This window comes from Mustela nivalis (assembly GCF_964662115.1).
Source record: "Mustela nivalis genome assembly, chromosome: 2".
Classification (NCBI taxonomy): Eukaryota; Metazoa; Chordata; class Mammalia; order Carnivora; family Mustelidae; genus Mustela; species Mustela nivalis.
Window position 1 is genome coordinate 176,705,847 of NC_139021.1, and position 24,990 is coordinate 176,730,836.

Consider the following 24,990-nt stretch of genomic DNA (forward strand, 5'->3'; position numbering starts at 1 on the left):
CCTCCCCCAGGGAGCATTTGGCAGTACCTGGAGACATTTTTGTTGTCACAATGGAGGGATGGGGTGAGAGAGTGGTGGGGGTTCTACTGACATCCAGTGGTAGAGGCCAGGGTTTCTAAACACCCTACAGTAGAGAGCACAGCCCCACAACAAGGAAAAATCTAGCTCCAGGTAGCAATAGTGCTGAGATTGAGAAACCTTGGTTCAGATATTAGTCATACTCATAATTGGACATGGCATAAACAAAATAAATACTTTTTCAGGAAGTGATAGCAAAAGTTTATATCAGGAGGTACTTTAACAAATATTGCTGAACGAAGTGTTTGAACCCTTCTTTCTGTACATCTTTAAACTTTATGCCCCACTATAATGATTTTACCTCTGGTGAGAAGGCTACATTTCATTTGGGAAAGCCGAGAAAAGCCTGAAAGTTATGGCCTCCAAGGATAGCTCGTTCAGTTCTTTCCTTCCTGTATCTTTGTAAACTTCTAGAAGCCCCTTGCTAAGTTGCAGGTTAAAATAACAAACACATTTTAAAACTAATAATTAGATTTTCTGCTGTGAACTCAACTAGAAATTAACCTAAAATTGAGTCTACAATTTGAATAGTCAACCTATCCAAAAACATGAGGGAAAAATATTTTTAAAAAATCTTTTATCAATTCTTTGGCTTCCTATAATTGAAGGGTTATTGACCCTGAAAAGATACTGAGGAAGAGCAGTATTTGCTGTTTTATTATTGAAATTACAGGTCTATGTAAATGAAAATGTGGATGAAGTAGAACTTTCCATTGTAAAATGGAAATCAAGTTGACTCTTCACTTGTTTTGTTCCAGTTGGTCTTGACTTGAAAGAGATTCAAAAATCAGCTCATGCTCAGGATGTAGAAAGATATACCTAACAACGAGAAGAAGACAGTGTAAGCAATCTGCCGGCAGGAATTTCTGTTTCCTTCGGTGCTGGATCTCTAGTGCTTAGAACCAGGCTTCGCATACAGCAGGTAGTCAGTGTGAGTTGGAAGAATGACTAAATGGATCAACTAGAGAATCTAGCATTATTTTTTATTTTTTTAAGATTTTATTTATTTGTCAGACAGAGAGAGAGCAAGCACAAGTGCGGAGAGGCAGAGGGAGAGGGAGTAGCGGGTTCCCCACTGAGCAGGGAGCCCAATGCCGGGCTCAATTCCAGAACTCTGGGATCAGGACCTGAGCCCAAGGAATATGCTTAACCGACTGAGCCACCTGGGTGTCCCTCTATCATTATTTTTTAACAGCTACGTGTTAAGAGGACATTTGGGTTGTCCCAAGATTATAACGTTATTATGAATTACTCCCTACGCACATTTCCCCAAGAGCATTTTGGACCATTGCTCTCTGGGCTTATTAAATGGATCATGAGGAAGAGAGAATGAGAAGGGAGGAGCACTATTTGTGTAACACAAAACTGGTGTCTGCCCAATATCCGTCAAGCGATTGGCAACAGAGGATTTCTCTATGCAATCATGAAACTTGTATTCAAAAGACCCACAAGAACTGGATCAGAAAAAGACATTTGCACGACCTCCGAGACAAATGGTAGGTAACAGCATGCTGTTTATACCATTTTGCCCAGCTGATCCAGGTTCAAGTCCACATAAAATAACAATTCACAGTCCTGAGTGAAAGCTGAGGTGGTAAGCTTGAGTTACTAGAGACTGTGGCATTGGTAAATTGATTTATGCTTCTGTTTGACAGTTTCCCATCACCAGGATAGGCTACACCACACGGAATCCGTCTCCCACCTAGAAGCATCCACTCGTCTTCCATCCTGCCCTCCTCGCTACCCTTCCGAGCTGCCGCAGTGCCGAGGGCATGAGGAAGGGGAGGCCCAGAGTGGGAATGAGTAGAGAGAATGTGCTCGCACAGCGCGGAATAAAATCTTCAGTGACTTCACAAAACACCCGGTATTTAACCTCTTTGGTGAATCCCCCCCGCCCCGCCCCTGCCAAGGAATCTGACAACACCGTCTGGAGAGTGAGGTTCCCTTGAGAACCAGGACATTTTTCTTAAAAGATGAAACAAATCTGGCATCATCACAAAGGACAAAAGAAGTTCAGAGAAGAGAGAATACGCAGGTTTTTTAAGTCAGAGGAGGTGAGGAGGTGAGGCTGACAGGAAGAAATGAACTGCAGGGCAGAGCTGATGGCCGATGGAGGAGGGGGAGACTCCAAGGCACCTGCTTTGGCCTGTGTTCCCTGGGAAGGCTCCCTGGAGGAAGAGGCATTTGTTGTGGAGAGTTTTTCTCTTTTGAGGTAACTAACTTTTAATTTCTAAAGCGTGGCTTCAAAACATGGCTCAGCCAGAGCTCAGGGCCTTCCTGCAGAATTTCTCACCAGATAGTTTCGCTTTCAGTTGATAATGATGCCGGCCATGAAAATGCACCCCTCAGATCACCAACGGTGAGGAGCTTCATGGGTGGTGGTCCCAGCTGAAGACCATCACCCTGGGTGCCTAATGCTTCCCACACAGCGCTCTTGGCCAGTGGCTGAGGTTGATGGGAGTTCCTGGGAGACATGGAGTCCTGTGGCAGGAAGTTTGGGCTCCCCGTCATGGGCCTTGGCAAACCTTTCCTAGAAGGGTCTGCAGTCTCACACTCTCCCTCCTCTGCCCCCTTGGACTTTTCTCCTCTACACCCCAGAGACTTGAGGGCTCTCTCAGCCTCCTCTGGCTCCATTCCTATTTCCTCTCTAGGCATTGACCCCCCCTAGAATCTTCTACACAGCTAATCTTGGTTATGGCAGTTAACATGGTCATATACATTCTGAAAGCAGGGGTTTTTGTCTGTTTTTTGTTGTTGTTCTTCTTGTTGTTGTTGTTTTGGTATGTGATTGTGCATAAGGTTCTTTATATGGGAGATTATGAGCTAAGGTGGGAAGAGGTTAATTTGGGAACGTGGGCTGGCAGGTCTGAAGGCCCGAGTTCACCGCCCCTTCCTGGCTCCTTCCATCTCTGTGGTCTTGAACAAGGTATCTGGCCTTGCTCTCCACCTAAACCTGTTTCTTTATCAGCAAAATCGGGATGATAAGTTACCTACTTCATAGAGTTGTTTCAAGATTCAAAGGTTATATGTGAATGTGAGATTTCAGGAGCACATGACAGTAGTCGCTTTTCACTGAGGGCTTCCTATGGGCCTTATATGACTCACTTAATCCTCAAAACTTCCATATGACATATCCAGCTTTACTGATAAGAAAACCAAGGTACAGAAGGGCTGAGACGCAGAGCCAGAATTTGAAGCCAGGCCCCAGAGCCCTGAGGTCTTTAACTATTTCTTTCTTTCTTCTCCACGTAGCTAGCTAGTGCTTGGAAAATGCTTTCCTGAGCTTTCAACATTAAATCCAGGGGATTTTTCCGCTTCTGGTTCCTGTGACTTTGACAACGGTCTCCAACTACAAACAAGCCTGTGACTTCATAAGGGTGAATTGAAGCAGGGTATGTAAGAGGCCCAGCGCCGTGCCTGGTGGTTCGTATGTGCTCACTGAATTGTCGCTCTCGTGATTCTCACTGTTAATCCTGTCTCTCTGCAGTAGGACAGTGAAGGTGCCATGGGTTGTGTCCCCGGCTTCAGAAGGGTGCCTGCTGGGGGGAGCTGAGATGCCCAGTTACAAATGCTTCTCCCATTACTACAGCAGATCAGGCAGTTCCAGTATTTTCAGCACACCTTTTGCAAGTCTACATCCCTTTAAAGGAAACTTTGTTCTATTCTCACGTGTTCCTGTCTGGCTCAGTCTGCTGCCTGCCAGGGCCACCAGTAATATATGTCCCCGCAGGCAGCTGAAAGATGTTAAGGATACACGGTAATGGAGCAGAGTGCTGGTCACCTTCTGCCTGTGGCCTGTGTGGAAGATTGGGTCTTGCAGGCCACCGTGGGAAACCCCACAGACCGCAGCTGCTGGGGAGCCCAGCTGTGTGCATGGCTGCCTTGTCTTTGGGTGTTTGTTAGAGCACAAATGTATGCATGTTCTTTCTTCCTAAGATAGCAGGGGGAAAACAGAAAATGCATATTGCTTAATTCTTTTTTTTCTTTTCTCACCATCTGCATCATACTTTATTAACGAGGTCAAACCAAAATCATACAGGTGTTCTGGGGCATCAGAGGCATCCTTGTGAACAGGCCACGTTTGCTCTTAGTATTGTCCTCCTCTCCCCAGGGCTCCTCCCATGCCCCTCTAGGTCCTTGTCCCCGCAGATGTGCCCCGCCTCCCCACTTCGCTTACACACATATGGGATTTGTGGCTTAATTACTCTCTCAGTGTTCTATCTGATTAATCTTAATCTCTTTAAGTCACTTATCAAATTTAATTACACGAACATATGAACACCTACAGAGCTAGGCACGTGGAAGGACGTAAGGAAATATAACGTGTGCTCTGTGCCTTTGGGGATAGACCCTGCAGACTAGCGGTGTTTGCACCGAAGTGGGCCAGAGTCCCCTGGGGAACTGGTAGAAACGCACATTGCTGGACTCCACCTCCTGAGCTTTGGGTTCAGTAGCTGTGGTCTGGGTCTGATCATTTGCTTTTCTGACATTCCCCAAGTGCCGCTGCTGCCGCGAGTCCAGGGACTGCATTTTGAGAGCGCTGGCTGGTCCGAGACAGCCGAGACAGGTCTGGAGGGCTGGTACAGTAAATACCACGTGGCTATGTTGGCAGAGGCCAGTTTCTGAGTGGGTCATCCCGGAGGGGAGGACATCTTTGTAGACTCCCAGGGGGCTTCTCAAGATGTGATGGTCCAGAAGTAGTTTTCATGAGTTACATTCAGACACTGAGACAAAACAGTGAAAAGGAGTCTGGGGTGGGTAGCAATGTTAGCATTCCTAAAATTCGTCATTGACTGTCTCCATGACCTTGGCCACTACTTATTCTACCCCAGTGGCAGCTCTCAACTGCTGATGGACTTTCTTTTCCCTGAGATGCGACATCTCTTAGGCATGTTCTGTATAGTGTCCTGGGGTCCCAGCAGGACAGAGGTCCAGTTGTCCACAATGGTGACCTGTATAGGTATCTTTCCTTTTCTTGTCTTCTGTGTCCATTCCCTCGTGGTGCCTCCTGGGATCATCTCCCAAATAAATTACTTGCACTCAATAACTTATCTCAGGATTTGCTGCCAGGAGAATCCCAAATGAAAACACCTGCTAATAGTGTAATTGCTGGATTGTAGGGTAGCTCTATTCTTAACATCTTGAGGATCTCCGTACTGTTTTCCAGAGTGGCTGTACCAGCTGGCACTCCCACCAAGTGTAAGAGGGCTCCCCTTTCTGCACATCCTCACCAACATTTTTTATTTCCTGTTTTGTTAATTCTTGCCACTCTAACTGGTGTGAGGTGGTATCTCATTGTGGTTTTGATTTGTATTTCCCTGATGGCTAGTGATGTTGAACATTTTTTCATAGATCTGTTAGCCATTTGTATGTCTTTTTAATTTATTTTTATTTTTTATTTTTTTTAAAAATATTTTACTTATTTATTTGACAGAGAGAGATCACAAGTAGTCAGTGAGGCAGGCAGAGAGAGAGGGAGAAGCAGGCTCCCTGCTGAGCAGAGAGCCGGACGCGGGGCTCGATCCCAGGACCCCGGGATCATGACCTGAGCTGAAGGCAGAGCCTTAACCCACTGAGCCACCCAGGTGCCCCCATTTGTATGTCTTTTTTGGAGAAGTGTCTGTTCATGTATTCTGCCCATTCTTTTGACAGGTCATTTGTTTTTTTGAGGGTTGAGTTTAAAAAGATCTTTATAGATCTTGGATAACAGGCCTTTATCTATAATGTCATTTACAAGTATCTTCTCCCATTCTGTGGGCTGCCTCTTAGTTTTGTTGACTATTTCCTTTGCTGTGCAGAAACTTTTTATCTTGATAAAGTCCCAAAAGTTCATTTTTTGCTTTTGTTTCACTTGCCTTTGGAGACATATCTTGAAATAAATTGCCGTGGCTGATGTCAAAGAGGTTACTGCCTATGCTCTCCTCTAGAATTTTGATGGATTCCTGTCTCACTTTAAGGTCTTTCATCCATTATTTTTGTGTATGGTGTAAGAGAATGGTCCAGTTTTATCCTTCCATATGTAGGTGTCCAATTTTCCCAGCACCACTTATTGAAGAGACTGTCTTTTTTTCTATTGGATATTTTTTCCTGATTTGCCAAATATTAGTTGTCCGTAGAGTTGAGGGTCCATTTCTGGAGTCTCTATTCTGTTCCATTGATCTATGTGTCTGTTTTTGTGCTGATACTTTACTGTCTCAGTGATCACAGCTTTGTAATATAGCTTGAAGGTATTAATCCCAAAGATACAGATGTAGTGAAAAAGGGCACATGCACCCTAATGTTCAAAGCAGCAATGTCCACAATAGTCAAACTGTGGAAGGAGCTGAGATGCCCTTCAGCAGATGAATGGATAAAGAAGATGTGGTCCAAATACACAATGGAATATTACTCCACCATCAGAAAGAATGAATACCTACCAGTTGCATTGACATGAATGGAACTGGAGGGGATTATGCTGGGTGAAATAAGCCAAGCAGAGAAAAACAATCATCATATGGTTTCACTCATATGCGGAACATAAGGAATAGCACGGAGGATGTTAGGAGAAGGAAGGGAACAATGAAGGGGGAAATCAGAGGGGGAGACGAATCATGAGAGACTATGGACTCTGGGAAACAAACTGAGGGTTTCAGAGGGGAGGGGGCTGGAGGCAGGGTTAACCCAGTGATGGGTATTAAGGAGGGCATGTGTTGCATGGAGCACTAGGTGTTGTACGTAAATAATGAATCTTGGAGCACTACATCAAAAACTAATGATGTACTATATGGTGACTAACATAACATAATGAAATAAAAAGAATGAAAATAAAAAGAAAACACCTGCTAAACATAAACAATCAATCAAGTGTCACTTTAGAATAAAGACATTTCCAGATGTGCAAAGTCTCTAGGAACATTTTGAAGGAAGGTATTGGAGAATGTGGTCTACCAAAATGGGGCCACACATCAAAAAAGAGGAAGACGTGATACAGAAAGCAGCACTCAAGGCAGGAGAGAGGTGAAGGGAGCTCTGAGGGTGCTGAAGTATATAGCTGGGTGATAGCTGGGTGCTGGGCACACAGGGCCACCAGGTCAGCCTGGAGCATGGCTGAAGGCTCTGGGAGAGAGCTTCCTTAGCAACATAAACTTGAAAAAATACTGAATGCATTTGGACTTCTTGGAAAAAATGTTTAGACAGTTTTCCATTTGGTCTTCAATTAGTGATAAGGATAGAGCATGTTATGCAGATTTTTTAAAAAGAAAAGGATAATTCAACTCCAGGAAAAACACAATGTTATGAGTTAGCTATGTTATCAAATCATAATGTTTAATGAACCAATCAAAACTACAATGAAACTCCTTTGGGAAGTTGGGAGATGTAAGGAGCATACCTGGGAAGTGGGACTGTGAAGTCTTATTTTCCCTAGGGCAATGTCTATAAAAAAAAAAAAATGCCCAAAGCTGAAAAATCAAAAGATAACAATTCAAGATGGCATTTGAAGACATGGAGGTAAAAACAAAAACACTCAGCTAAAGCGGGTAGATGTGGCCATCTTCAGATCAGTGAGGAAGGGTGGAAAAAGAGAAAGATCTTACATTTTCCACAACAAATATTGAAAACAGTTTGACTCTTTGTACTGTATGACTGTGTTTGCCTTGAGGAAAACAAACACAAGATCCAGTGCAGTAGAATACAAAACCTCAGTTAAAGAGTCAGCTTTTCAAAGAGGAAACGCTGACCCCAGCACCTGACTAAGAGCTGCCCTCTCATGATCTCTCTGATGGAAGGACATTAGAAGTTGAAAATCTCATCTTGGGTTTTCTGGTTGGTCTCTCCAGTGAGACCCCAAGCTCCTTGGTCCCAGAGATGGCGCCTCCGTTAGCTCTGTATGACCAGTTCCCGTGCAGGGCCTGGCACAAAATTGGTGCTTCCCTGATGTTCATTGAATACATGCATGAATGAAGGGTGTTCAACTAGAATAGTGCACAGGGAAGCAGTGATACAGAGGAGCAAAGGCTCTAGTCAGGTGGGGAATTTTCCAGAAGGCTTTACAGAGGAAGTGGTGTTTATCAAGTGTCTGAAGAGGGACTGGGTGAATGGGCAAGGTGGAAAGGGGTGACCCAGGCAGGTGAAGCATCTGTGCAGAGAGAAGACATAGATGCATGTGTGTGTGTGTGTGTGTGTGTGTGTGTGTGAGAGAGAGAGAGAGAGAGAGAGAGAGATTGAGAGAGAGGAGTGGTCCACCTCAGGCTGTACTGGTGGGCAGAGGAAGGCAGAGCTTTGTAAGCTACATCATGGCTCTTTAGAGGCCACTTAGCTTTCTTGTGCCTGAAGATTGGAGATTCCCAATGCTTATTTCTCTTCAGAATCACCACAGGAACATTTTTGACAAATATGTTCCTGGGCCTAAGCCCAGTAGATTATTAGCCATAGCTCTGGGACTCTATTTGTCAGAAAGTAGATGGCACAGAGGGGACAGGCTTGGGGACAGGCTTGGGACAGGGGAGTGTCTGAATTCAGGCTGCTGTAAAAATTTACAAACAAATTTACAAACAAATATTTATTTCTCACTCTTCTGGAGGCCAGGAAGTCCAAGACCAGGATATCAAGGTGCTCGTAGATCTGGTGCGGGATGATGGCCTGCTTTCTGGTTTCCGGATGACTGTCTGCTTGTGTCCTCCGGTGGTAGAGAGTGGAGGAAGAAAGCACGCTCTCTCCTGCCCCTTCTTATAAGGACACTAATCCCACTGGTGAGGGATCCACCCTCATGATCTACTTCCCTCCCCAAGCCCCACCTCCTAAATCAATAACCTTGGGGATTAGGCTTCTACATATGAATTTGGGGGTGGAGAGGAGGAAGGAAGTTGGAGGGGAGGGGACCAAACCAGGGCTTTAGAGTCGGGAACTACATGGGAGACTGTTCCTAAATGCCAAAGCTGATGTAGTTTAACCTATTCGAATCAGAATAAAACAATAACACCTTTGTGTTGATTTAAAACACAAACACTACAAAAGAGCTATGTTGTGAACCTTTCACTATTACTAAGTCTACCATGTTATTGCTGAAATGATGTGATTTAAATATAGAAAATTAACATCTATTTTCAGATGACCTACTTTCATGACTGGAATATAATGGGCTTTCTAATTTTCTTTCTTCTAGAAATTAGTAACAGTGAAATAACGTCCTAAGGTAAGCTTACCTATTTCATATCTAACATGGGATGTTGGTGCTGTTCAAAGCATCCAATTTTTTCAGGGAAAACACTTTAAAAATACCTTAAGGAACTGCTGTTCCCTAGATGTGTATCGTTTGATTCTTATCCAGATGTTCAATTATTTAAGTCTTATTTTCCTTTAAAATCAACCAATATCCACTGAGTTCCGACTCTGTGCAAGGCCCGGATTTGGGGAGCAAGCAGCTTAACCGCTGTCGGGAATATAAGAAAACATGATCCGTGAGCTCTGTTCAAAAGGAGTTTACAAGCTGGCTGGGGAGATAAGACACACGACAAAATTACTGAGGATCCGAGCACTATATGCTAAGGTCGAGTCAATGGTGCAGAGAACACAGCGATAGCAACTCAGGTGAGGGGGAGAAAGCTGTGGTCAGGAAGGGAAGGTTTCTTGGGGGAGGTGTGATCTGGGCTGATCTTGACCTCTGGGTGAGACTTCACTAAACAGAGTTGAGCCGAGTCCCCAGGCAAGGGGTAAAGAGGACATGAGTCCAGAAGAGGGAAGACGTAAGGCATATCCAGGAGAAAATGTTAGATTGAAGGATGGTGCTGACTTGGGGATCGCTGGAGGTAAGACTAGACAAAATTTTGAAGGGGTGACCATGAAGGCCCCTGAATGCCAAGGTTCAAGAGAGTCAGTCGTAGGGAGGAGCTGATGAGCCTTGATTAGGTTAGAGAAGCAGCAGACGTAGGTAAGTATTTTGGAGGAATGTAATCTGGAGGAAGAGTGACCGATGGATTAGAAGATGATGCGTCACGTAGGGGCTGTCATTGCAGGGTACATCTGATTCTGAGTTAGACCATGAGATCTGGATAGACCAGAAAAGGAAGGTGGCTGGCAACTGTGCAGTGAACAAGGAAGCAGGCTCAGGGACAGGAAGAAGGACCACAGAAGGAGGTGAGGAGGCAGCCCCACACAGGGGCTTTGTACACGAGTGGTCGGGTGAATGGTGGCATTGCTGCCAGAACCAGGAGGGTCCGGTGGGGATGCTGGTGTGGAGAGAAAGAGAAGGCCGTTTGTTGCGATCGTATTGAGTGTGAGCAGGCAGCCGAGGGAAACGCAGGCCAGCCGCTGAGATGTGGGACTCAGTGTAGGAGAGAACTTGAGACAGGAGTCATCCCCACAGAGCGGAGAGCTCAAGTGGAAAAGTGGAGAAGGTTCTTTCCTGCAGCAGTCTGGTCCATACCTGTCCTGTGCCTTGTCCCTCTGCAGTGCTGGGGACAGGGGTGGGGGAGGAGCCAAGCAGACCCCTTCCGTGCGGAACTTACATTTCACTGTTGGGAACTCACCTTACGCTGACAGTTGTATGAAGATCTGGAGGAGGGAGCTCAAGGAGAGGGACGGTAGGCAGAGAGCATCCATTTTTAGGGGCAAAATAAATAAAGCAAGCAAGCAGAGTGTTGTGGAAAACAGGACTCTTCTGAACTTTAACACAGAGAAGGGGAGTCCGAGAAGGTTGAAACTCGGTATTATCTGCCTGGGACCACTGAGGGGCCCTGCCTAGTTGTCCCCTCGTTCAGGGGCTTGCGTTTTTAGGCAGAGGCCACACAATCTCTTCCAACGTTACACCGTGGATTCACTGAGGAAACTGTGTGACCAATGTCTTCGTGTGAGCTGCCTGTGAGGGACCAGAAAATAGCATCGAGCGGCAAGACTCAACATTAGCTTCAGGCGTCTGAAGGGAACCAATGTAGCAGTGGGAAAATGAATCAGTTAATGGTGTTCATCACATCAGTTCCTCACTGGGTCCAATGACTCCTTCAGAGCGGCCGGGGATGCTTTGCCGTGAAAGCCAGGCTCGTGTTCCCAGCAGCTAAATGAGGCCTCTCATCCCATGGCTCTTCTCAGAGGGAGAGCCAGTGATGTTGATGTTGATGTGACTGATAAATACGCATCGACCAAGTAATCACAATGGCAGAGAGCTGAGATCTTGGCTGAATTTTGCATGAACCCAGAACAGTGCTAGAAATCGGTGGTGGGTTGTAGCTTTCCCCTCAGCACAGTTGGCCGCTGGCTGGTGCAGTAGAAAAGGAGGGATCGTCCCGTATTTCCAGAGTCTCCTCTACTTCTCCGAAGCCCATGGGACAGAATCCCCACATGCCCCTCTCGAATGGCACTTGGTCCATAGAGAAGCAATGATCTCTTCACTGGCCAAGTTTGGTCCTGGTCTTGGTGTTCTGGAGGTCAGGGACTGTGTTTTATCAAACTCCGCGTCTTCCCTTCTCAGTCCAGGAACTGGCATATGGTCCAGGGTTTCCCCGAAGGTCTGGAGCAGGTGCGAGCCCGCTTGGTTGCTTCTCATGGGGATGAAGTCCATGTGGAGGCAAACCACAGGTACCATGAAGCAGTCAGACCCACCAGACGAGCGAGCTCTGCAGATTAAGGAACCCATTCTTTTCAGATTTGGAAGTTCTCTTCCAGCCCACCCAGAGGAATTCGTGAGCGAGAATGCACACACACGTGCAGGAGAATATTGAATGCTGTGCAGCCCTGGGATAGCTCAGCTTCTAAAGTCTTGCGGGAAAAGGGTGTTTAAAGCCCAGGAAGTGAATGGACTCAGCTGTCCACAGAGACGGCTGGGTAAACCGGGACCGAGCCCCGTGCTCGACCAGTGACAGCAGGGCTGGTACAGGACATTCAAGGACCCTCCATAGCTTTCCTCTTATTTGTTCCTCAAACTCCCTGCCACTGTCCACAATACTAAAATAATCATGCATCAGCCATGAGCTTCTCCCCTTGGACCCCTCAACCTCCCTACCCTTCGGGGCCCAGGCCAGGCTCCTTAGTTGCATATCAATGAGGCTGGAGACCCCGATGAGAAAGAAGTTAATAGTATGGAGGTCCTGTGGATGGAAGGAGGCAGATCATTCTTGGCACCAGCTGGAGAACACAGAGGATGATGGGGGAGAGGACAAGGGTTAAGGGAAGACCTGCCTAGGACTTGAGAGCAGGGAGTCCAGGGGTCCCCAGGAGATCCAGAGGACTGAGGCAAAGCAGAGAGTTTCATGTTAGAGATTGAACAGAAAAGAAAAACAGAATCATATATTCCCTCCCCTAGAAGATCTCCCACTCTGTGTCTTGGGCTCAGCAAAGAATTGGCATAACTTACTGTGCCTTCTGCATTCATTTCAAGGTACCCCAAATGCTCCCATTAATACAGGATCTTGATGTATTCATTGTTGTGCATAAGAAGGCAGAGATGTGGATGGCATAGATTGTAGAAGGTTGTTATAGAGGTTGGTATTTAAAAGCAAAACAAAGGCTTTCTGTGTGATGGTGTAGTGAGATATGGTTTGGGATTCTTTGCTTACAAGTAAAAGAGACCAAATAAAACAATGTGACACAAAGGGAGGAATGGGGTAGGGATCCCTATTCATTGAGAGGAATAGTGGGACAAACAGCCCCCTAGGAGAACAAAGCCCACGCCCAGCTCCAGGGGTCTGGGAGAGGAACTCAGTGACTGTCTTGAAGGTCCTGTTCTCGGAATGATTCAGCCCCGGTTGGCTTCCTGCTTGTGTTATTTTGCCTCAGAGCTGGGACAGAGGACCAGTGGCTTGGCTCCAACTAGGCGTCCCTCCTTTGGCCACTGACATCACCCAGGAATGAGGCAGCGCCCCAGCCCGCATCAGCCACCCTGGAGAGCGGGGGGGAGTGGGAGGCTATGGTCTTGGAGGGCTCGGATCCGACTGCTAACTGTCCAGAGCATCTGTGCGAGGACCCCGTGGAGGTCAGGCTGTGCCGTGTCAATTATGGCTCCTGGCATGAAAGAGATACTCCAAAGTGGTAGCTTTTAATCATAAGATAAAAACTGCCATACGCTTCACTTAGACGGAACTCCGCCTTTCATGGCATTTCTGGCAAATGAGTCCTTTACTTGTCTAACTTGTTTTAATTGTTAGAATCTAACTTGCAGCTTCCAAAACAAACTGGGATCACAAAGAAAGCATTCTGAGACTCTGAAGTCAACACGTTTAAGCTGATGAAAAAGGTAAATTGCCCTCTATGTTCTTACACGATTTACACAGAGAAAGAGTGGACAGAGTCTGGCCACCTGCCACTCGCCTCGGACGTCCAGGTGGGACTCGGCCATTCTCTTCCTAGTGACTCCACGCATATCTGTCCCTTCCGTGGACTTGAGTTTCTTGGTCTGTGAGAAGGGCTTTGAGCTGATGATGAGTTTTTTAAAGATTTTTTTTTTTTTTCTCTATGCTACATTTCAGGATGAAAAGCTGTTTGACATCTATCATGATATTTGCATCTTCAAGTGCCATGCTCAGTCACGGCATAAACTTTATATAAACCTTCCCATTTATCAGCCCCTGTCTTGCTGTTTCAGTGGTCCGTGGGCATATGGGTTAGGGCCATTCTTCTCTGTAAGTCTGCAGACATGACAGCCTCATCTCAATCTCATAGAAAAGTAACCCAGGCGGGAAGAAGCCGAGTGTGACACAGCCCTGGAGAAATCAGTCTGAACGAATTAGCTTTCCATGCATACCCCCAACAGGAAATGAGACACCGTTACCGTATCTTAGAAGCAAGACTCTTTGGCCTCCCCCCTCATAATAAGTAACAATAGGTTAATTCACAACCAGATCTGTTTCATTTTTCAGGGTGGAGGGCGTGTAGTCTCTAATTTCCTGTTCTCTATCAAAATTAAGTTTGCCCTTGTAGCTTTGCACATTCCTAAATTGGTTTAATCGTTTTGGTGATGAAGGGTGGTGTGAATTTGTCCTCGGAGGCTATCAAAATAATAATTCATACAGCTCATGGATGCCTCGGGGGGCGCATACTTCCTCCTAAATGACCCTTCATACCCAATGGTCCATTCAGTGCTCCACGTGAATAAATTTCGGTTTTCCTTGCCATTATTGTTTGTGGACAATTCCTGTTCCCCTACTTAAGGCCATAGGTTTGGGGGCGGCAAGAGATCCTAGAGAGAATCCACTCCCATATTAATGCCAATTAATTGGATTCCTGAAAGGTTAAGTGAATTGCTCAAAGTCATAGGGCTTAGAATTCAGGTTTTCTGACACTCTGTTGAGAGCTCTTTACACTTCACAGGTCTGCCCAGAGGAAGATTGCAGGAAGGTTCTTTTACTATGTAGGGGTGTCATTTCATGAACAGATAGTGACAAAGAGCCAGAGCCGAGAAGGAGTGGAACGGAGCAGGGAAGGAGCGCGGCGGGCTGGATCCCACCCAGCTTGTGAATTACAGCGGGGACTGCGAGATACTGTGTGATGAACCGGCTTTGTAAAACCCTCATCCAGAACAGCGGTGGGCGATGAAGATGATTCCAACCACCGTTTTCTTAAATTCCTGCAATGCATTTTCTAGCTGCTTCCGAATGCCAGCACTCCATTTCCAGGCACCTGCATTTAAGACCAGTTGGTGAGGCATTAGGCTGAGAGTGGCTTCCCACATGCCCTGACCCTGACCCTGCTGACAGAGATGCCTTACTCCCCCTCCTGGGCTGGCGTGGACCCTGCAGCCACTCTCTGTCGTGGCCCTTTAGGGAGGGGAGGAAGAGGAGGAAGGGCTGGACTGTCTCCTGCCAGTCCTGCCCGAGGGCCCTAGCTCAGTGGGAACTCCTTTTGGGAGGGAGGACAAGGGTAGAAAACATGGCCAAGTCCCCCCAGCGTGGGGGTGGGGGGGCTGACGGAGCTCCTGTACCTTCCTTGCACGAGGAGTTTCACCATCTGGGTAAGGTCAGGTTCCCATTCTGCCCGGACCCACCAGTCTCCCCGGGGGACATTTTAGAGGTCCTGGGCACCTGGGATTCAACTTGTCACCACCGGTTCTCATGCGTTCTCTTACCACGACTACCTCTACTTTGTTCTACAGAAAAATCAACACAATCAATGGGAAGCTTCAAAGGTTTCGTGTCTATAAAGATCACATCCCTAACAACCAGCCCGGATGGGTTCATTTTCACCACAGAGACGTCCTCGGTCTATAGCCAACCCCCACACCCCTCCAAGGGTGCCCCAAACAGGAAAAAATGAAGCGGCCTGCACCTCTCTCATGTTCCCGGGAAGGCTCTCCTGGTGTCTTGTCATTGGGTCACCCGACAGAGGGTTTCGGGTGGGTTCCAGGACAAACCCGTAGTAAAACAATTGGGAGTCTGTCCACCTCTGCCAATCTTTGACCCTCCTCACAGTGACCCCCCTTAGAAATGGGGGTGATTACAGCAAAGGATGCCTGTGCTGAGAACATGGCCACACGGTCCACAGATTACTTTGGTCGTCTTGGGTTCTGAACTGGCCACGGAGGGCAGGAGGAAGGGGGAAGGAAGAGAAATGACAGCAGTCCCCGGGCAGGGGATTCCTTAGCCAGTGAGGGTGTTGGAGATCTGAGGAACTCAGATTGTCCTGCTGGCTTAGGGGTAGCCGAGAAGTTCTCTCTGGGAACAGGCACTGAAAGCCATCCTTCTTTCCAGAACCGCTCCTAGTGACTGGCCATCTGGTCACCAAAATGGGGCCCTTCCTTACGGGGGCTTTTTTTTTTCCCCCTCTAATGGACTTCAAAGGAGCCCCTGCTTACAGAAGAAGCCAATTATTTTTGCTTTTTTTTTTTTTTCAAAATATAAACTTTTACAATGGAATACAATGACTTAAATACTTAAATCATCTGAGAAACACTTGTAATCAAACTCTTTATACTTGAATATTCCACTCCTGCGAGCACACAGTTTGAAACCACACTTTAAATAAAATAGTGTGTTTACAGCGATCAAGGCTGCTAACGGGGAGGCGGGCAACACTGCCGTGGGAGGCCAAGCCAGCCACTCCAGGAGCTTTGCATTACTGCCCACCAGGGAGATGGGAGCCAGCTACGTGCATGAAGGGAGCTTCTTCCCACCCCTCCCGACCATGGACCCTGAGCATTGCGTGGTTCGCTTCAGTGGCAGCGTGGCGTGATGGAGGGGTCACTGGAATCTGGAGTCCTGTAGACTGGAGGTGAGCCTCGTCACTGTCCTTGGAACCTGGGGCAAGTCACTGACTTTCCTTGAATCTTAGTTTGCTTTTCAACCAAGAGGGAGAAACATACCTGCTTTGCAACCTTGTAGGTGGGAAGGTGAGATGAAGCTTGGTAATCAGGACCTTCTAATGGCATTTAATAGGAGGGGTTGGCAAACTTTCTGTCAAGGGCAGACAGTAAACCTTTCAGGCTTTGCAGACAATATCGTCTCCCACAAATTACTCAGCTCAGTCTGGTGGTGAAAGCAGCCATGTTTTCTTCCCATTTTACAGCTGAGGTCACGGGGTAGGTAAGCAATTTGTCGGAAGGCCCTAGTGAGTGGCAAAGACAGGATTTGAATGTAGCAGAAGTGGATTTCCTATAAAGCTAATGAACCTTAACCTGCAGGGGTCCCCTCTCTCATGCACTGCTTCCGAAGATCTGGAATGTGTTCATGTGTTCATAACTTTTTAATAAAATTTGCAAAAGTAAAATATGCTGTTTGCAATCAGTTAAGACCACTATCTCTTTCCAGTCCAACTTCCCACACACCACACTTAACCCTGAAGGCTTTGGTGTTGGAATGGCTGTGGACATGGTTGGGATCTGGCTGAGGGACTGGTGACTTAGGTAATGTTTGGTAGTTAGCAGGATTTTTTTTTTCTTTTCTTTTTTCCTTTGGTGGTTTGCAGTGACATCTACCTAAAGTTAAATTATTGTTCTCCTCCTGGAGGTAAGAAGGCTTCTAGGAATGCTCTTGTCATTGATTGTGTTAATTCACCTGCAATCACGAGACATGGTATCTGGTATTTCAGCACAGAATTATGTAAGAAGCGGAGAAACAAAGCTTGAATTGCATGATGAGGCTGGTCTCTGGGAAATTTTTCCAAATGGTACATCTCAAATATATAAAAAGAACATGATGGTGTTCACTCAAACTTAACAACAATCCTAAAAATTGCATGATGTTACTGCTAAGTTGTAAAGCTACAAGAAATATTTCTGTGATTGGCAAATAAAAAGCAAATGTTAATAAACTGGGCTAGACCAAAGGTCTATTTCTATTTCTCCTTCTATTTGCTATGTAGAAAATGTTATAACATCATTGTCCCATGAAGAGGAGATTAGAGAGTAACTAGCCAAAAAAAAAAAAAAAAAAAAAGAAAAGAAAAAATAAAGGAAGGACAGAAAGGAGCAATATAGGTAAAATGGAAAAGATAGGCAGTTAATTAATAAAATTATCATGCTCTTTTCCTAGATACTGAGACTGTGGTGTTTATGAAATTTAAAATTTGCTGTAATTCCTTTTCCTGTTTCAAATCATCTTTATGATCATATTTTTTGTCTTCTTTTTCTTAAACACTGTGTGAGTTTCAGGCCCTGGGAAACTTGCATGTGCCTGGAATCTCAGGAATCTGGTGTGTGCACAGTGTATACACTCTCAATGCCCGAGCTTTATGACACCGCAGCTGGTCACAATCGCTCCCGTGCACCCACAAAAAACACACCTGCTCACATTCACCCACACTCTTCCGATTGATTTTAAATTTACAGACAGGCCTGTTCGTGCAACCCTAATTTGCAAACCTCTGGCCAAGGCGACCGCATGCTGTTTCTGCTTTCTCAAATCACGTCATCAGATTATTGGCTTCTTGCAAAAATTTCATTTACTAACTCCAGAATTTACCAGGTGCTGGAAGGACTTTGGTCTTTGTGGGGGAGATCACGCTGCATGGTGTGGTGTAGAATTTCTGTGCAATCTCAAGGTTCCCCATGCAGAGTCCCCAGCAGCACGGAGGCCTCTGGGAACTTGCAAGCTTCTCCATTTGCCTACATGACAAGCCTACCCTGGACCGGGTAGTTTACCCTCCTCCATTGCTTCGTCTGGGAAGGAAGAAGTGACGTGGGGGCGGGGGGGGGGGTGTTGGGCATGTGGCTCAGCGAGTTTCTCGTCATTTGTTCTTGGTTTTTCTTAGGTGAAGGTGACACTAAATCATTTACAATTACTGAAATAATTCTTGTATGTTTGGTCTTAATTCTGTTATCTCTTGTTCTGTACTTTGGGGGATATTTTTAGATGGAGAGTTCTATTCGGTTTTACCTCTTGTCATGACCATGGTTTTCTATTTTTGAGCATCTTCATTGCGGTTTGCCTTTATTTTTTAGTAGGAATGAAAGTTGTCCTTCTTGGTTTTTGTCCTTTTAAAGACTATTTAAGCTATAATTTCTATAATTATCAAAGTCAAGAGTAGAATAGTGCCTTCTGACTTGATTGAATATAAAAAGAAAAATTAAGTACACTTTTACTTATTCCATCCATTTTAATGATGTAACTTAGAGATGAGAACTGTTACTTAAAAAATATATTCATAGTTAAATTCCTCACTTCCTTCTTTGAGAAAAGTTGTCTTGGTAATTACCTGAGCTCCTTGTCTTTGCCCCTCTTTAAGGTCCTTGAGGGAAAGCACTTTTGGAATCTGGGCACCCTGCTTTCCCTGGAAATATATTCCCAGCCCCAAGAATGCAGTGACATAGTGTTAGGATAGTTGCTGTATGTTTGCGATCTCCTCCAGGGAGGTATGTATTGTCCTGCCTTTTAAGGGAATTTCTTAAGGGTCCCTGGATGGCTCAGTGTCCAACTTTTGATGTCAGCTCAGGTCTTGACCTCAGGGTTGTGAGTTCAAACCCCACACTGAGATCCACTCAGAAGATAAAAAATAAATAAGGGACTTTAAGAAAAAATCTAAGCCACAATAATTGTGGCACTTACAACTACGAGACCCAACGTATATAACGTTCTAGACTGAATGTTTGTGTTCACCCAAAACTCAAACATTTTTTTTTAAGATTTTATTTATTATTTACTTAAAAAAAAGAGAGAGAGAAAGGACTAACAAGTGGAGCTACAGAGGGAGAGGGAGAAGCCGGCTCCCTGATGAACAAAAGGGAGCGGGGCATGAGGCTCCATCCCAGGTCCCCAAGACCATGATCTGAGCCAAACGCAGATGCTTAAATGACTGAGTCACCCACATTCTCCCAAATTCATATCTTGAAACCCTAATCCCAGTGTGATCGTATCTGGAGAGGGGCCTTTGGGAGTTCATTAGGTCATGATGGCGGATCCCTCATGAAATGGCGTCGGTGCCTCTGTAAGAGTCCAGAGAGCGAGGAAGCTCTCTTTCCGCCATGCGAGCATATCATGAGAAGTCAGCCAGCAGCCAGAAAGAAGGTGCTCACCAGAACCTGACCATACCTACACTAGAATCTCGGGCTTTTCGCCTCCAGAAATCTGAGAAATAAATTTCTGTTGTTGATAAGCCAGGCAGTCTAGGGGATTTTTTGTAGAGCAGCCTTAAACTGCCAAGACCTATGAGGTGCCTAGAGTAGTCTCATTCACAGTGACAGAAAGTGGAACGGTGGCTGCCAGAGGCTGGGGAAAGGGGGATATGAGGAGTTATTGTTTAATGGGATGGAGTCATTCTTGCAAGATGGAGAGTCCTATGGGTGGATGGTAATCATGGGGCACAGCCAGGTGAATGTACTCCATGTTACTAACTACATCCCTCAAATGGTTAAGATGGGAAATTTTATGTAATGTGTATTTTATTCCAATTAAAAAATTGTGGTGTTGGGGTGCCAGGTGGCTGAGTTGGTTAAGCATCTGCCTTCGGCTCAGGTCATGATCCCAGAGGCCTGGGATCGAGCCCTACATTAGGCTCCCTGTTCAGCAGAGAGTCTGCTTCTTCCTTTGCCCCTCCCCCCATGCGCTTGTGTGCACTCTTTCTCTCAAATAAAAAGATAAAAATCTTAGAAACAATCAAAATAAATAAAAAATCATGATGTCAAAAACCCAGAAGTCATACTTATTAGATTCATGCTAGATTTATTTACTTTAATTTTTTCATTGAGGCCATCGGTGACTTTAACCAAAGATTTGGATCAACTAGATCTAAGATTGGTACCTGGGTATTTTAAGGCACCCCCTATATTTAGGTTAGTCTGAAGCCTCCTGGTTGAGAATCTCTACTTCATTATTTTAAAGCAAATAGTGCCTTTTGCTTGTTTTCTGTCTTGCTCAATGATAAGTTCTTTGAGAGCCCATGAATTTTCTGCTCACCCCATACATTCCCTACAGTATCTAATAAAGTCCTTGAAAACAAGCATTCACTAAATAGCTATTTAGTAAAATATAAATATTCCCCACATGGTGGCTTCATCCAATGACTAATTAAAGGGCACCACCTTCTAAGCTCTTGGAATCAAAAGTAGGTAACCTTTGACTCCCTGTAAGATAAGTCAGCCACACTCTATGGCCAGATTTCCCCGGCCTCTCAGGATGAAATATATCTGGGGTGTTGGGGATGTAAAGTTCATATTGACACAATCATCAGTCAGATGATCTTTCCAAGTTTGCAATCTCATAGAAGGGTGTAGTGTTTGTTTTGTAAAAGTTTATAAGCTGTAGCACAAAAACAAGACAGTTTTTCTGCTCATCAAATTCCCTAGCATCTTGGCTCTTTCTAGTCTAAACAAGATGGAGTAAATATCTCATATGATCAGAGTGTCAGATAAATACAGCTCCCACTGGGGAGGACTGTCATGCCTTATGAAAGAGACGTCCAAGGGCTCTGGGTAGCTGGAGGCAATGATGGAGTCAGGAAACATGTGGACAGGATGATTGTTTACATTAGGGTGCCCCATGTTTATTAGAGAGAAGACACTTACAGGAAAATAAACAAGGGCACACTAGTTCAAAAAGTGCTCCTGTATTATTCTGTACTCCCAAATTTTCTGTGCTAAGTATATTATAATCAGAATCAGAAACAGCATCCTTTTAAATCAGCATCATTGATTTCAAACCTATAAGGTATTTGCCGTGAGCTGTAAAAATGTTCATCTCTGGGCACCTGGGTGGCTCAGTGGGTTCAGTTGCTGCCTTCGGCTCAGGTCATGATCTCAGGGTCCTGGGATCAAGTTCCACATCGGCCTCTCTGCTCAGCGGGGAGCCTGCTTCCCCCCACCCCCGCCCCACCTGCCTCTCTGCCTACTTGTGATCTCTGTCAAATAAATAAATAAAATCTTTTTAAAAAATGTTCATCTCTTAATGCCCAAGTGAGAATAACTGACTAGGTTCTTTACAGATCATTAGGATTGGGGCACCTGGGTGGCTCAGTTGGTTAAGTATCTGACTCTTGTTCAGCTGGGCTCATGGTTGTGGGGTTGTGGGATCAAGCCTCACATTGGGCCCAGTTTCAGTGGGAGGATCTGCTTGAGGTTCTCTTTCTCCATCTCCTTCTGCCCTTCCCCTCCCACTCTCTCTCTCTAAAAAATGGAAAAATAATAATAATAAATCTTAAAAAAAAATCATTAGGACCAATCACTTGGACTTGGTAATAGTTGAGGTAATAAGATCAAATCCCTGCCTTCCCTAGTTCATCCATTAATTTATTCAACAAATATTTCTCTCACGCTGACTGTATTCCAGGCATTCTACTTGATGTTGTAGGTACAGCAGTGAACTAGTTCACCCCAGGTCCCACCCACAAGCTTTTGCTTCCAGGAAAGGCAGACAGGGAACATAATTACATAAGTATTATTTTTTAATGAAGAAAATTCAGAAATCATTGACATATAATTGACACACTATAAATTGCACCCATTAAAAGTGCTCACTTTGGTAAAATTTTACACATGTATACACGTGTGACACCATCAGCACAATCAAGGTGTTGAACATATCTGTCACCTCCAACCATTTCCTCTTTCCCCTTGGTAATCCCTCCCCCTCCCCATCCCAAGCAACCACTTGTCTCTTTTTTTTGTCACTATAGATTAGTTTGCACTTTGGGGGACTTTATCCAAGTAGAGTCAGACAATATATACTCTATTTTGTCTGGTTTCTTTCACTCAGCATGATTGTATCAAATGTTATCAGTGCTGTTAAATATATTGATAATTTAGTCCTTTTTGTTGCTGAGGAGTATTTCATTGCATGAACATACTACATTTGTTCATTCTTTACCCTTGGGTGGGCATTTAAATTGTTCCTAGTTTTTGACTATCCCAAAATGTGCTCTCTTTCCCTCTCACGCTCTCAAATACATAGGAGAAATCTTTAAAAAAAAAAAAAATTGGATGTCAAATACCTAGTAGTGACATTTATTAGATTCATGTGAGATTTATTTACCTTATTTTTTTTTACTGAGGCCATCCATGACTTTAACCAAAGTCAAAGTTCAAAGCTGCTATGAACATTCATGCACAAATCTTTGTATAGAGATACACTTTCATTTCTCTTGGGTAAATACCAAGGAGGAGAATGGCTTAATCACATGATGCGTCTATGGATACCTTTCGAAGACACTGTTTAACTCTTTCCCAAAGTGGTTGTACCTTTTTTACACCCACCAGCAGAGCGTGAGAGTCTAGCTCCTCCACATCCGGTAGAGTGGAGGTAAAAACGGTAGAGTCCGTTTTTACACTGGTAGCCATTCTAATAGGTGCATCATGGCTTCTCATTGTGGTTTTAATTTACATTTCCCTAATGACTAATAAACACAACCTTTACTTAGTTGCGGTTGTGAGAGCCCTGAAAAGAAGCTGCAGAATGGCCAGATTGGGAGAGTGAAGAACGAACCTAGCTCTGTGGGTGCCTTGTCTCTGCCATACCCATTATCGTCCAGTTCCCAAAGCACCCCCCAATACCTTCCCATGGCATTTAGTCTTTGGAGGAACTTGGCAGTCGGAAATACTTTGACATTCAGCTACTCTCAGTCTCTCTTATATAGTCTAGTGATCTCCATTTGGATATGGATAAGCCTAAGTCTTTCTATGAACTGGGCCATTTCCAGCTCAGCAGGTGTGTGGGTGTTTAGTAAATGATTGAGCTTTCCTGGTCCCAGTCCTACCGCTCCCACTCCAACTTTCCCAAAGAAGGGATGCTCGGAGCCCTTTTTGTTTAATATTTTATTTATTTACTTGAGAAAGAAAGAGAGAGAGAGCATGAGTGGGGAGCTGCAGAGCAGAGAGAGAGAGGAACAAGCAGACTCTGAGCTATACTTGGAACCCAGTGGGGGGCTTGATCCCATGGCCCTGAGATCATGGACTGAGCTGAAATCAAGAGTCGGAAGATCCATTGACTGAGCCACCCAGGTGCTCCTCAGAGCCTGTTTCTGAAGCTAGCACAGGGACTAGGGTGAAATCTTGCCAATGTGTTCACTGGCCCAAAGAAATAATTGAAAACAAGCCAGAAATATAACACTGGAGTCATCACTCAAGAAAAGAGGGGAGACACAGAGATGGCTTATCCTGTCAGGTGTCCCCAGGCCCCTAGGGCTATACAACAAAATGGTTCTGCTTCCCACCATGGTGTAGGACCTAACAAAAGGGAGCAGGTGGCAATGGGTTGGTTCTGTGAGTTGGAGAGACAAGAAGTCAGACTGCTTCGCATCTAGGGTCTTCCCTTGCTCCTGAAGTGAGTTTCCTATAGCTCCCTAAGAGGAGGGAAGGAAAAATGTAAAAGGTAATATAGCCAAAAGCTGACTTTTCACTGGTTTTTTACAGTTTCCTTTTTTTTTTTTAAAGATTTTATTTATTTATTTGACAGAGAGAAATCACAAGTAGACAGAGAGGCAGGCAGAGAGAGAGAGGGAAGCAGGCTCCCCGCTGAGCAGAGAGCCCGATGCGGGACTCGATCCCAGGACCCTGAGATCATGACCTGAGCCAAAGGCAGCGGCTTAACCCACTGAGCCACCCAGGCGCCCTACAGTTTCCTTTTTAATCTCCATAGTTGGTTATTCTTTGGTCCAACAAAAATTCCATTTCTCATTTCTTCAAATATTTAAAATGTTTTCCTACTTGTGGCCAAATGGAAACTTAAAAAAAGAGAACCAAGAACAAAAATAAGTGATTGTCCACTGGGGATGTTTGCAGGAAGAATGAAGACAGTGGGTGTTTCCAAGAGCCATTCTGGTCTACTCATGCCAACAAACCCAAGACCTCCCCAATAAGGCAGTTAGAACACTTCTCTGGTCTGTTCCTCATCTCTTCTCTGTACCAAGCCATGTAGCTTTTGACAGTGCATTGCTTTGTGCCTCCTCTGCTCTCCCCAGTGATGCTGTTCTATCTCTTGCACTCGCAGGATGCCTAAGACAGCATGTTCTCTGGCTTCCTAGAATTAGAACTCTCTATCCTTGATCTAATGTTGTAACCTCTTTCTTGTCCCTCAGAATAGTTTACTGCAAGTATTTACTTTTGAAGTTATAAGTCTAATTTTATTTGTAAACCCTTTCCCCAATTTCTTCCCCAGTTCTTCTTTTGTAATGATTTAGAGGTGAGGTGGTCTCTACTTTCCAAACAGGACTAGCTCACCTACCAAACTGCATCTGGCGCTAGCCTGGAATGGCAACTGTGTCACCAGCATTATCCTGGCTGTCATAAATGTTTGTGGAATGATGTGTAAAAATTATATGAAATTAGCTCAGTGCTAAACATCTATAACCACCATCTTTTATAATTCCCACTTGCCCTCAGGGTTAGATACTATCATTGTCCCAATATCATGGATGAAGTTACATTACTTGCCCAAGGCTGTACCGTGGGTAAGAAGTACAAAGATTCTACCCCAAATCCATCTAGCTCCAGAGCACAGGCTTTGAAGCACCATGCTATGGCACCTCTCATCACTTTCTGATAATTCCCATTTGGTTCTGTCACATCCAAATAAGTCAAATGTCTTT